Source organism: Somniosus microcephalus, chromosome 16 (genome assembly GCF_052327205.1).
Source record: "Somniosus microcephalus isolate GS21.2 chromosome 16, FLI_Smic_1.0, whole genome shotgun sequence".
Classification (NCBI taxonomy): Eukaryota; Metazoa; Chordata; class Chondrichthyes; order Squaliformes; family Somniosidae; genus Somniosus; species Somniosus microcephalus.
The window spans coordinates 31,820,546-31,834,435 of record NC_141002.1 but is presented as its reverse complement, the minus strand read 5'-3'; the positions used below and the strand labels follow the sequence as shown (position 1 = coordinate 31,834,435).

Below are 13,890 nucleotides of genomic sequence, written 5' to 3'. Positions count from 1 at the left end.
CTTCTAGGGCAAGATATAAGAAGTAGGAGCAGGAGTAGGTCACACGGCCCCTCGGGCCTGCTCCGCCATTCAATAGGATCATGGCTGATCCGAACCGGGACTCGCCTCCACTTCCCTGCCCGCTCCCCGTAACCCCTAATTCCCTTATCTGCTAGGAAACTGTCTATCTCCGTTTTAAATTTATTTAATGTCGCAGCTTCCACAGCTCTCTGGGGTAGCAAATTCCATAGATTTACTACCCTCTGAGTGAAGAAGTTTCTCCTCATCTCAGTTTTGAAAGGGCAGCCCCTTATTCTTAGATTATGCCCCCTAGTTCTAGTCTCACCCATCAGTGGAAACATCCTCCCCGCATCCACCCGATCAAGCCCCCTCACAATCTTATATGTTTCGATAAGATCGCCTCTCATTCTTCTGAACTCCAATGAGTAGAGGCCCAACCTACTCAACCTTTCCTCATAAGTCAACCCTCTCATCTCCGGAATCAACCGAGTGAACCTTCTCTGAACTGCCTCGAGAGCAAGTATATCTTTTCTTAAATATGGAAACCAAAACTGTACGCAGCACTCCAGGTGTGGCCTCACCAGTACCCTGTATAACTGAAGCAAGACTTCCCTGCTTTTATACTCCATCCCCCTTGCAATAAAAGCCAAGATTCCATTGGCCTTCCTGATCACCTGCTGTACCTGCATACTAACTTTTTCATGCACCAGGACCCCCAGATCCCTTTGTACTGTAGCACTTTGCAGTTTCCCTCCATTTAGATAATAACTTGCTGTTTGATTTTTTCTGCCAAAGTGCATAACCTCACACTTTCGAACATTATATTCCATCTGCCAAATTTCTGCCCACTCACTTAGCCTGTCTATGTCCTTTTGCAGGTTTTTTATGTCCTCACTCACTGCTTTCCCTCCCATCTTTGTATCGTCGGCAAACTTGGATACGTTACACTCGGTCCCCTCCTCCAAATCGTTAATATAGATTGTAAAGAGTTGGGGCCCCAGCACTGACCCCTGCGGAACACCACTAGTCACTGATTGCCAACCCGAAAATGAACCATTTATCCCAACTCTGTTTTCTGTTAGATAGCCAATCTTCCACCCATGCCAGTATATTACCCCCAATCCTGTGATTTTTTATCTTGTGCAGTAATCTTTTGTGTGGCACCTTGTCAAATGCCTTTTGGAAGTCCAAATACACCACATCCACTGGTTCCCCTTTATCCACCCTGTTTGTTACGTCCTCAAAGAATTTGAGCAAATTTGTCAAACATGATTTCCCCTTCATAAAACCATGCTGACTCTGTCTGATTAAATTATGCTTATCCAAATGTCCTGTTACTGCTTCCTTAATAATGGACTCCAACATTTTACCAACCACAGATGTTAGGCTAACTGGTCTATAGTTTCCAGCCTTTTGTCTACTTCCCTTTTTAAATAAGGGCGTTACATTAGCAGTTTTCCAATCCGCTGGGACCTTTCCTGAATCCAGGGAGTTTTGGAAAATTACCACTAATGCATCCACAATCCCTACCGCTACTTCGCTCAAGACCCTAGGATGTAAGCCATCAGGTCCAGGGGATTTATCCGCCTTTAGCCCCATTATCTTACCGAGTACCACCTCCTTAGTTATTTTAATCGTGTTTAGCTCCTCCCCCCCCCCCCCCCCCCCCCATATAGCCCCCTGTTTGTCCAGTGTTGGGATATTATTAGTGTCCTCTACTGTAAAGACTGATACAAAATATTTGTTCAGCGTTTTTGCCATCTCCATGTTCCCCACCACTAATTTCCCGGTCTCGTCCTCTAAGGGACCAACATTCACTTTAGCCACCCTTTTTCTTTTTGAAAAACTGTAGAAACTCTTGACTCTGTAGAGACTCATTTTGGCTTGGTTTTGTGGACTTTTTTCTTGTTCTGTTGTACCCTTTGTACCATTATAATTTTTTTACCCACTTTTCCTATTGATTTTCACAGCAGTTCTTCAGATTTGGTTTTCCTCTGACATTTTAATTTAAAGAAAACACTTTTGTGCAATTTTAATTTTCCCTTATGTAAGTTTGATTAGACCTAACAATTCTAGCCACATCTATTTTTAATTAGTGGGATTACTGTTGTGCAAATTACGGTTAATTTATACCAGTAGTTAATGATCTGAGAACCATAGGTACATAATTGGTTCCAGCCAGGCAGTGGCAGTATGTTATTTATACTGCCTGGCGCTCAGTTGAATGTTCACAGCCAGGAGACAGCTCTGTGGATGCACGTTTATACACATGTGCAGAGCTCCAATCCTGCCGTACACTCAAAACATTTACAACAACTCTAAGTTTATAATTCTCCAAGAGGTCCTAGTGGCCACTTTCTAAACCTGGTTCAGCAGCCTATTGGGATTCTTCGCCATGCAGTGTGAGATTGCCTTCTCCTGGACTCTCATACCGCTCCCCTCTGGAGTTAGGTGTGGCCCAACTCAAGACTTGTAATGCCACTGGTGCATTCTTGGGAAGTGGGAATTGCCTCACTGTGTAAGTGCACATTTAGATTCTGATGGGACAAGAAATGGTATCGTAACTGCCTTGCGAAAGGAATGACAACATTCACACACAAGCAGTGAACATTATGCTCTGTTGATGGATGGAAAGTTTTATGAATGGAAACTAGGATTTCAATCATTGAGTATGGCCCTCAAAATCCATCAATGAAAATGTTAATTGAAAAAAATGCCATAATGCAAGCCTTCTAGAACCATTACTTGATGTGGATTGTTGGATCTAATTGGTTCAAAAAGTATTTGCTTTATATGAGACAGCAGAACCCAATACTACTCATAAGTTTCAGTTAATTTGGGATACCTGCTTCTCTGTTGACTGCATTATGGGATCCCTTTGGACCTGATGTTTATTATATAGAAAGCATAAAGCTGTTAATGAGTACCATAATGTAGGAAGTCAAATGCTTTGTCCCCTGTACCTAATGTGACTGAACATCTCACCAGTGTTGTGCACAGTTCCCAGTTTTATTTTCTCTGTCATCTCTTCTGCCAAATTTCCCTCCTCCCTAATGGCGCTTATTTCTTCACTGGGGTGGATTCAGTGAGTAATATTCATCCTCCGATAGCTTTCCTAAGTGGCTATTGTTCACATGTGAATCTTGACGGTGAGTGTGGCACACAGTCCAACTGTGGAAGACACACCAAGACTGGTGACTAAATGTGGGATGTTCCTGGTTTGTATAGCTCAGAGAAGGAAACGTTGCCTCTGAGCTGTCGGGATAGCTAGAAAAGTGGAGTTTGTAATGGTTTTCAATTGTCATTTAAGTTTGTTAAAGTCTGACAATGCTTAACATGTAAGAAGAACAGCACCATCTTGTATTTCTACAGTCCTCCTCACATAGAGATGCCTGAGTGCTGGTGGACACTGAGCAGGAGGAAGAGTCATACAGCACAGAAAGAGGCCCTTCGGCCCATCGCGTCCGCGCCGGCCATCAAGCCCTGTCTAATCTAATCCCATTTTCCAGCATTTGGTCCGTAGCCTTGTATGCTATGGCGTTTCAAGTGCTCATCCAAATGCTTCTTGAATGTTGTGAGGGTTCCTGCCTCTACCACCCTTTCAGGCAGTGAGTTCCAGATTCCAACCACCCTCTGGGTGAAAAAGACTGGGAAGAGGAAAATTTGAAGGGACAGGGTTAAAGAAGGAGGATAACAAGTTGGAGATGCTGAGGGGGGGGGGGGGGAGACAGAGTGGTGGAGCAGAGGTGGTAGGGAATGGGAAGTAAGGTAGTGTTGGAGGAGCAGAGGGCGTGGGAAGAGATGTACAGCTGGAGGAGATCGTGGAGGTAACGGCCAAAGGCATGCAGGGATTTGAAGGTAAGGATATGGATTTTAATTAGTTCTCTCGGGCACAAGGAGTCAGTGGAGCTCCACACAAATTCAGGCCTTAGCACAGGTGAGAACCTGAGTTGCAGCATTCTGGATAAATCGTAGTTCATGGAGGGAGGCTGGCAAGGAAATTATTTGAGAAATTCAGCCTTGAGGAGATAAAGGCAGAGTTGGAGTCATGGAGGCAAAGGTGGGTGATTTTTGGGGATAAGCAGTGCACCAAGGATCGGCATCTCTGGATCTGAAATTGCAGCTGGGAGGTTGAGACCAGAGGGACATCGGAATCAGAGGATGGCATTGGTTTTGTTGATATTTAGCTGGAGGAAGTTTTGCCTCAATTGTGGGTAAGCAGTTGGAGAGAATGACAACAGTTGTGGGATGGAGGTGCTGAATTGAGTGTTGTTATCGTACATGTAAAAGCTGCACCATCTTTCTGGACGATGTTGCCGATCTGTAAGTCACACAACACCAGGTTATAGTCCAACAGTTTTATTGGAAATCACAAGCTTTCGGAGCGCTGCTCCTTCGTCAGGTGAAGTGGAGAGATGCCTATAGACACAGATTATATAGTCAGAGAATAATGCCAGATGATTACAGGTAATCTTTCTAACTGCCATTTATCACACCTCAGCAGAGAGATAATCATAGCAATCAAAGGTGCGAATGATGTCCAAACAGGTCAGTCAGGAAAACATTACATCAAAGAACAATGAGGTAGGGTCACAAGGAGTAAAATGTTGCAGATGCTGGGGTCTGTATGAAAAACAAAAAACAGACAAAAAACATTTTCTTTGCTGGAAATCACAGCAGGTCCAGCCGCATCTGTGTAGAGAGAACAAGCCAACGACGACTTGAGTCTGGATGACCCTACGTCAGGTGGGGTTACATGTAGTGTGACATGAACCCAAGATCCCGGTTGAGGCCGTCCTCATGAGTGCGGAACTTGACTATCAGTTTCTGCTCTACGATTTTGCGTTGTCGTGTGTCTCGAAGGCCGCCTTGGAGAATGCTTACCCGAAGATCGGAGGCTGAATGTCCTTGACTGCTGAAGTGTTCCCCGACTGGGAGGGAACACTCCTGCCTGGCGATTGTTGCGCGGTGTCCGTTCATCCGTTGTCGCAGTGTCTGCATGGTCTCGCCGATGTACCATTCTCCGGGGTATCCTTTCCTGCAACGTATGAGGTAGACAACGTTGGCCGAGTCACATGAGTATGTACCATGTACCTGGTGGGTGGTGTCCTCACGTGTGATGATGGTATCTGTGTTGCTGATCTGGCATGTCTTGCAGAGGTTGCCGTGGCAGGGTTGTGTGGTGTCGTGGTCGCTGTTCTCCTGAAAGCTGGGTAATTTGCTGCGAACGATGGTCTGTTTGAGGTTAGGCGGCTGTTTGAAGGCGAGTAGTGGAGGCGTGGGGATGGCCTTAGCGAGTTGTTAGTCGTCTTCGATGACATGTTGAAGGCTGCGAAGAACATGGCGTAGTTTCTCCGCTCCGGGGAAGTACTGGATGATGAAGGGTACTCTGTTGGTTGTGTCCCGTGTTTGTCTTCTGAGGAGGTCTATGCGATTTTTTGCTGTGGCCCGTCGGAACTGTCGACCGACGAGTCGAGCGTCATATCCCATTCTTACGAGGGCGTCTTTCAGCGTCTGTAGGTGTCCATCGCGTTCCTCCTCATCTGAGCAGATCCTGTGTATTCGCAGGGCTTGTCCATAGGGGATGGCTTCTTTAATGTGGTTAGGGTGGAAGCTGGAGAAGTGGAGCATCCTGAGGTTGTCCGTGGGCTTGCGGTAGAGTGAAGTGCTGAGGTGTCCATCTTTGATGGAGATTCGTGTGTCCAAGAATGAAATTGATTCTGAGGAGTAGTCCATGGTGAGTTTGATGGTGGGATGGAACTTGTTGATGTTATCGTGTAGTCTTTTCAGTGATTCTTCGCCGTGGGTCCATAGGAAGAAAGTGTTGTCGATGTATCTGGTGTATAGCGTTGGTTGGAGGTCCTGTGCAGCGAAGAAGTCTTGCTCGAACTTGTGCATGAAGATGTTGGCGTATTGGGGTGCGAATTTGGTCCCCATGGCTGTTCTGTGTGTTTGGGTAAAGAACTGGTTGTCGAAGGTGAAGGCATTGTTGTCGAGGATGAAGCGGATGAGTTGTGGGATGGCGTCTGGAGATTGGCTGTTGTTGGTGTTGAGTACTGAGGCTGTCGCAGCGATGCCGTCATCGTGGGGGATACTGGTGTAGAGTGCCGAGACGTCCAGCGTGGCGAGGAGTGTTCCTGGTTCCACTGGTCCATGGGTGCTCAGTTTCTTTAAGAAGTCTGTAGTGTCGCGACAGAAGCTGGGGGTTCCCTGTACGATGGGTTTCAGGATGCCCTCGACGTATCCAGAGAGGTTCTCACACAGGGTTCCGTTGCCTGATACGATAGGACGTCCGGGTGTGTTGGCTTTGTGTATCTTTGGGAGGCAGTAGAAGTCTCCCACGCGGGGAGTATGTGGGATGAGAGCGCGTAGGATGCTTTGAAGGTCTGGATCGAAGGTCTTGATCAGTCTGTTGAGTTGGCGGGTGTGTTCTTTCGTCGGATCTGCGGGTAACTGTAGTGTTCCTGGTTGTCCAGTTGTCGGTATGCTTCTTTGCAATAGTCCGTTCTGTTCTGTATGACAATGGCTCCTCCTTTGTCTGCTGGTTTGATGACGATGTTGCGGTTGGTCTTGAGAGTGTGGATGGCGTTGCGTTGTGCTCAGGTGACATTCTGGACTGTCTTGTGAGTGCGGCTGATGAATCTGACGTTGATGCATCTTCTGACAGCTTAAGCATACATGTCAAGCTTAGGGCAGCGACCCTCCGGAGGGGTCCAATTTGACTCTTTCTTCTTCGGTTGCTGCACTGCGGATCCCTCTCTGCTGATCTGGATCATTGGTTGTCTCATTGGGTTTACTGCTGACATCTTGGGATTTGTGGAAGAATTCCCGGAGCCTCATTCTCCTGATGAATTCCTCTGTGTCTGCCGTGAGACCAATGGGGTCCATTTTGGTGGCGGGGCAGAAATTGAGCCCTCGGCTGAGAACTTCAATTTCATCTGGTTGAAGGGTGTGGTCGGACAAGTTGACGATGGACTTCCCTGTGGTTTCAACTGTGGTACCGGGGGAGGCTTGGTTGCTGCTGGTGGTGATGCCGAGTTTCTCAAGCTTCCTGTTCTTGGTGTGCATGTAGGCAGTGTAGTTCCGTTGCCTCGTCTGTTTGGCAGTGTCTCGTAGCTGGTCTGTTGTGTCCTGAGCACAGGCTGAGAACATGGACTCTATCTCGGTTTCGAGGTTGCGGCGTCTGCTGTAGAGCTGGTGTACGAGATGGTTGAGGAGTGTGCGAGAGGTACGACGGCAGAGTCTCTCAGCGTAGTCTGTGTTGTAGGTCGACTTGAGTGGGTTCGTGATCTGTAGTCCTTTCGGGATCTTGTCTGCTTTCTTGCATCTCTGTAGAAACTTGATGTCTGTGTCGATATGTGCGATCTTCTTGGAGACAAACACGGGACACAACCAACAGAGTACCCTTCGTCGTCCAGTACTTCCCCGGAGCGGAGAAACTACACCATGTTCTTTGCAGCCTTCAACATGTCATCGATGACGACGAACACCTCGCTAAGGCCATCCCCACGCCTCCACTACTCGCCTTCAAACAGCCGCCTAACCTCAAACAGACCATCGTTCGCAGCAAATTACCCAGCTTTCAGGAGAACAGCGACCACGACACCACACAACCCTGCCACGGCAACCTCTGCAAGACATGCCAGATCATCAACACAGATACCATCATCACACGTGAGGACACCACCCACCAGGTACATGGTACATACTCATGTGACTCGGCCAACGTTGTCTACCTCATACGTTGCAGGAAAGGATGCCCCGGAGCATGGTACATCGGCGAGACCATGCAGACACTGCGACAACGGATGAACGGACACCGCGCAACAATCGCCAGGCAGGGGTGTTCCCTCCCAGTCGGGGAACACTTCAGCAGTCAAGGACATTCAGCCTCCGATCTTCGGGTAAGCATTCTCCAAGGCGGCCTTCGAGACACACGACAACGCAAAATCGTAGAGCAGAAACTGATAGCCAAGTTCCGCACTCATGAGGACGGCCTCAACCGGGATCTTGGGTTCATGTCACGCTACATGTAACCCCACCTGACGTAGGGTCATCCAGACTCAAGTCGTCGTTGGCTTGTTCTCTCTACACAGATGCGGCCGGACCTGCTGTGATTTCCAGCAAAGAAAATGTTTTTTGTCTGTTTTTTGTTTTTCATACAGACCCCAGCATCTGCAACATTTTACCCCTTGTGACCCTACCTCATTGTTCTTTGTAATGTTTTCCTGACTGACCTGTTTGGACACCATTCGCACCTTTGATTGCTGTGATTATCTCTCTGCTGAGGTGTGATAAATGGCAGTTAGAAAGATTACCTGTAATCATCTGGCATTATTCTCTGACTATATAATCTGTGTCTATAGGCATCTCTCCACTTCACCTGACGAAGGAGCAGTGCTCCGAAAGCTTGTGATTTCAAATAAAACTGTTGGACTATAACCTGGTGTTGTGTGACTCCTTACATTTGTACACTGGAAGTGACTGTGAACAAAGGATGCGAGCTAGAGAAAGCATTTAAGTGTCAGCCTTGGCTCAGTGGTAGCACTCTCACGTCCAAGTCAGAAGGCCGTGGGTTCAAATCCCACTCTCGGGTCTTGAACACATAATCTAATCTGACATGTCCGTGCAATACTGAGGGAGTGCTGCACTGTCGGAGGTGCCGCCTTTCAGATGAGATGTTAAACTGAGGCCCCGTCTGCCCCCTCAGGTGAATGTTAAAAAGTCCCATGGCACTATTTGAAGAAGAGCAGAGGAGTTCTTCCAGGTGTCCTGCCTAATATTTATCCCTTAACCAACATCACTAGAACTGATTATCTGGTCATATTCTCTGGGGATGTGAGGAGGGGGAGGGAAAGGAGGTTGGAAAAATTAACTGCAGGAGGGTAGCCAAGTGTGGAAAACAACACAAAAGGTGAATAAGGCTCTCTGCTGAGGCAGAGCCCCTAGCGAAAGCTGAGGTGGTCTAGATTGAGGCAAAAGGAAGCCATAAGCCTGCCCAGGAATGATGAGAGCCTGAGGTGGTCGAGGCTGGGAGTAAGTGGGCCGGAAGTAGTTTGTTAAAGATGGAGGATTATGACAGATTGAGATAGTGGAGTGGGAATGGAGCGAGGGCAGAGGGAAAAGCTAGAAGATCAGAGGCAGAAGAAAGTGGGTCCAACACAGCTGCCAAATGTTTGCGAGAAGATGGTTAGAATCTTGATCCAATTTTATAGCAGTTTTCATTTCCTTAAATTTTGCATTAATAATTTGTGAATCCACATGGCAGGTGCATGCACTGGACATGCTGCATTAATCACTCCAAATTGTAGGTTGAAATTCAAAAAAGATGTGCTAGTGTATACATGTGATCCCTAGCAACACGTTTAATATGTCAAGTTTAAAGAACAAACTTGAAATTATTAAAAAGAAATATTGCAGCTGACTTCACAATGTAGTTCACTTTATAAAAAAAAAAAATTAAACTGCTTTTAACCATGGAAAATTAGCTACAGGCAAGAAACTGTTCTCAAACCTGTTCAGCTCAGCATGTTCAGCTGCTTGTTTTAGTTTTAAGTTGCCCCAGTGTGTTTGTGTTGTTTTCTTCAGAATCTTTTCCTCCTTCACTGAGGATAGTTTCTCATCCTAGAGTCCAGTTCAAAAAAGGTACTGGCAGCCTCTGATACCTTGCCCATGAGGTCATTTTTTTAATGTGAGCCCAGTGTGTCAGAGCATTTGTTTACTGCTGGACCGAACTCTTTGATCTTGTTTTGCTTTATAGTATTAAGTTTCATTCCATGACTGGAACCCCTTCTGCTGCTTCCCTCTCAAAGCAACTATCACTGCCTCCTTGCAGCAACAGATTTGGCTGCAGGAGGGTCATTTGTCTCATTCTCATGATACGGGTACAAGTGATTGATTTTGTAACGGGCACTTTCCGTACCCTATGAATGTGGAGGTTAACGGCTACGGTGCAGCAGCAGTTGATGGATATACGGCACTGGGTGTAACATACTTACAGGACGCAGTTAACTGCTCTTTGCAGTGGGTTCGAACAGACGAAGCTGCTTCTAAACCATAAGCGGTTGTGCTTCAGGTAGTTCATGCGTTATCATATTTCCCTGTACTGGTCACGTTTAATAGCTCTTGCGCCGGATTCCGTGTAAAAATGCAAGTGAACGCTGTAGAACTGAAATTTGACACAGGATATCAGCATATTTGTGGTCAAAAGACATTATGGCCCGAGTTTCCGCATGATTTCCGCTCAGATATCAGCTTAATCTGGGCAGAATTGAATGAAATAGCGCTAAAGATTGCAGAATGTTGAGCGTGAGTTGCGCCCGTAACCACATTACTCTGGAGTATCTGCGATCTTTTACGCTGGTTCAAATGTCCGTTGGCCCAAAGCAGTCCCTACCCAAAAAACTGGTCACGTCCCCAGGTCGGAATGGCGAGTTTCTGCCAGTTGCGCCCATTCGAGGGGGGCGAGGGGGATCATCACATTGCACCCTGACTCTTGGGCGCACAGGCACCTGCGGTCACGTGAATCCAACGTTAATCACCTGACCTGCAGTGACCAGCAGCCAATTGATCCCACTGGCCCAAGTATGCTTCTCCTGTTGCTGCTGCAATTACTTCAAATTCAGTCCGTTGATCTGCCATTGGTACACACGACCTGTGACCAGCAGTCAATTGAAGCCCCACAGGTGTGTCCTACTCTGCTGCAGTAATTAGCTAATTGAAGACCACAGTGACCAGCAGTCAACTGTAGGCAGAGGACAGAGAGAAAAGGGTCTTGCTTTGCAATCTTCAGCCTCACTCGGAAGGAAAATTGTACCTTCACCTCGGCAAAACCAGCGCAGTATCCAGCGCATTCTGATTGCACCCCTAGCGGAGACTCCAAGCCATAAGCTCTTGTTTTGTTTTGTTTGTATATTAGTTTGCTAATTTGAACGCAGAAGTATAATAGGATCACTCGGCTCCAGACCTCATTACAGCCTTAGTCCAAACACAGATGAATTTCAGAGTTGAGGTGAGAGTGACTGCCCTTGACATCAAGGCAGCATTTGAGCGAGTGTGGCACCAAGGAGCCCTAGTAAAATTGAAGTCAACGGGGATCAGGGGGAACACCCTTCACTGGCTGGAGTCATACCTAGCACAAAGGAAGATGGTTGTGGTTGTTGGAGTCTAATCATCGCTGCAGGAGTTCCTCAGGGCAGTGTTTTAGGCCCAACCATCTTCAGCTGCTTCATCAATGACCTTCCCTCCATCACAAGGTCAGAAGTGAGGATGTTTGATGATTGCACAAGTATTCACTTCTATTTGCAATTCCTCAGCTAATGAAGCAGTCTGTGCCCACATCCAGCAAGACCTGGGCAACATCCAGGTCTTGATTGGCTGAGAGAGGAAACAGGGAACTACAGGCCAATTAGCCTGACATCAGTCGTCAGTAAAATGCTGGAATCCATTATCAAAGAAGTGGTAACAGGGCACTTAGAAAATCATAATATGATTAGGCAGAGTCAACATGGTTTTATGAAAGGGAAATCGTGTTTAACAAATTTATTCATTTTTTGAGGATGTAACTAGCAGGGTAGATAAAGGGGTACCAGTGGATGTAGTATATTTGGATTTACAAAAGGCATTCAGTAAGATGTCCCATAAAAGGTTGCTATGCAAGATACGGGGTTGGGGGGTAATATATTTGCATTTATAGAGGATTCGATAACGGACAGAAAACAGAGAGTAGAGATAAATGGGTCATTTTTCAGTTGGCAGGCTGTAATTAGTGAGGTGCCACAAGGATCAGTGCTTGGGCCTCAGCTATTTACAATCTATATTAGTGACTTAGATGAAGGGACTGAGTACAATCTATCCAAGTTTGCTGACGATACAAAGCTAAGTAGGAAAGTAAGCTGCGAGGAGGACGCAAAGAGCCTGCAAAGGGATATAGGCAGGTTAAGTGAGTGGGCAATAAGGTGGCAGATGGAGTATAATGTAGGGAAATGTGAGGTTATTCACTTTGGTAGGAAGAATAGAAAAACACAATGGCCCAGAAATTCCGTTCGCAGGCCTCCCGTGGGCGGAAGGCTGCGATCTGGAAAAATCTGCGCTTGGACTGGAGGGCTCCCGGGAGGCGCAGAGTTCCTTTACTGGGCCTCTCCAAACTGCCGGTGCGCAGGGCACACGTATCCCAAAGGAGCAGGCGGTTCGCAGCGTCCCTGGGATCACGTGGGCCATGGGAAGCCAATCAGAGAAGGGAATCTCCATTCATAGATTTGACAGGAAGACCTGTCAAATATATGAATAGAGATCACCCCCAAAACATAGTAAAACTTCAAATAAATTTTTTAAAAAAGCACATTTTTAAAATGACTTTAAATGACAAATTAACTATTTTAAACAAATTTAAATTTTTGAAAAAAATAATAAATTTTTAACAGGGCTAAAAATAAACTTACCTTTCTTTAAAGTATTTTTTTTAATGATAAATCAGTGGAATTTTTTTTAAATTTTTTTTTTTACTTTTTTCAACCTTATCCTGGTAAAAGCAGGCCAGCGTATACTCGCCAGTAGGGACCGGAATATCCGGCCCATTACTTTTTAAATGGTGAGAAACTATTAAATGTTGGTGTTCAGAGAGATTTAAATGTCCTTGTACAGGAAACACAGAGAGTTAGCAACAGAAAATGCTGGAAAAACCCAGCAGGTCAGGCAACATCCGTGGAGAGAAATTTGAGTTGACGTGAAACGTGCAACTCAAATTTCTCTCCACGGATGTTGCCTGACCTGCCGAGTTTTTCCAGCATTTTCTGTTGATATTTCGGATTTCCAACATCTGCAGTATTTTGCTATCGTACAGAAAGTTAGCGTGCAGGTACAGCAAGCAATTAAGAAGGCAAATTGCATGTGGCCTTTATTGCAAAGGGTTGGAGTACAAGAGTAAGGAAGCCTTACTACAATTGTACAGGGCTTTGGTGAGACCACACCTGGAGTACTGTGCACAGTTTTGGTCTCCTTATCTGAGGAAGGACACACTTGCCTTAGAGGCGGTGCAACAAAGGTTCACTAGATTGATTCCTGGGATGAGAGGGTTGTCCTATGAGGAGAGATTGAGTAGATTGGGCCTATACTCTCTGGAGTTTAGAAGAATGAGAGGTGATCTCATTGAAACATGATACCAAGGAGGATTGACAGGGTAGATGCTGAGAGGTTGTTTCCCCAGGTTGTAGAGTTTAGAACTAGGGGGCATAGTCTCAGGATAAGGGGTCGGCAATTTAAGACTGATACACGGAGGAATTTATTCATTCAGAGGGTTGTGAATCTTTGGAATTCTCTACCTCAAAGGGCTGTGGATGCTGAGTCATTGAGTATATTCAAGGCTGAGATAGATTTTTGGACTCTAGGGGAATCCAGGCATATGGGAATTGGGCGAGAAAGTGGAGGTGAGGTCGAAGATCAGCCATGATCTTATTGAATTGCGAAGCAGGCTCGAAGGGCCATATGGCCTACTCCTGCTCCTAATTATGTTCTTATCGGCACCCCATCCACCACCTTAAACATTCACTCCCTCCATGCGTTGTGGCTGCAGTGTGTACCATCTACAAGATGCACTACAGCAACTCGTCAAGGCTTCTTTGACAGCACTCCCAAATTCGCAACCTCTACCACCTAGAAGGATGAGGGCAGCATGTGCATGGAAACACCACCACCTGCAAGTTCCCCTCCAAGTCATACACCATCCTGACATGGAAATATATTGCTGTTCCTTCATCGTCACTGGGTCAAAATCCTGGAACTCTCTCCCTAACAGCACTGTGGGAGTACCTTCACCACACGGACTGCAACGGTTCAAGAAGGCGGTTCACCACCACCTTCTCGAGGGCAATTAGGGATGAGCAATAAATGCTG

General features: G+C 46.3%; 1 protein-coding gene across 2 annotated transcripts in view; it reads left to right on the top strand.

Moving 5' to 3' along the window:
- The window catches only part of LOC147106048 (ADP-ribosylation factor-like protein 8B-A), a 157,023-nt gene that overhangs the window by 16,562 nt on the left and 126,571 nt on the right, over positions 1 to 13,890 (top strand). The window contains exon 1 of one of the 2 annotated variants that reach the window (XM_086008753.1): positions 9,814 to 10,075. The exons of the other annotated variant lie outside the window; for it this stretch is intronic. The gene's annotated coding sequence lies outside the window, so the exon portion shown is untranslated. Of the gene's footprint in view, positions 1 to 9,813; positions 10,076 to 13,890 lie in introns of those variants that run through there. 2 annotated transcript variants of the gene reach the window in all.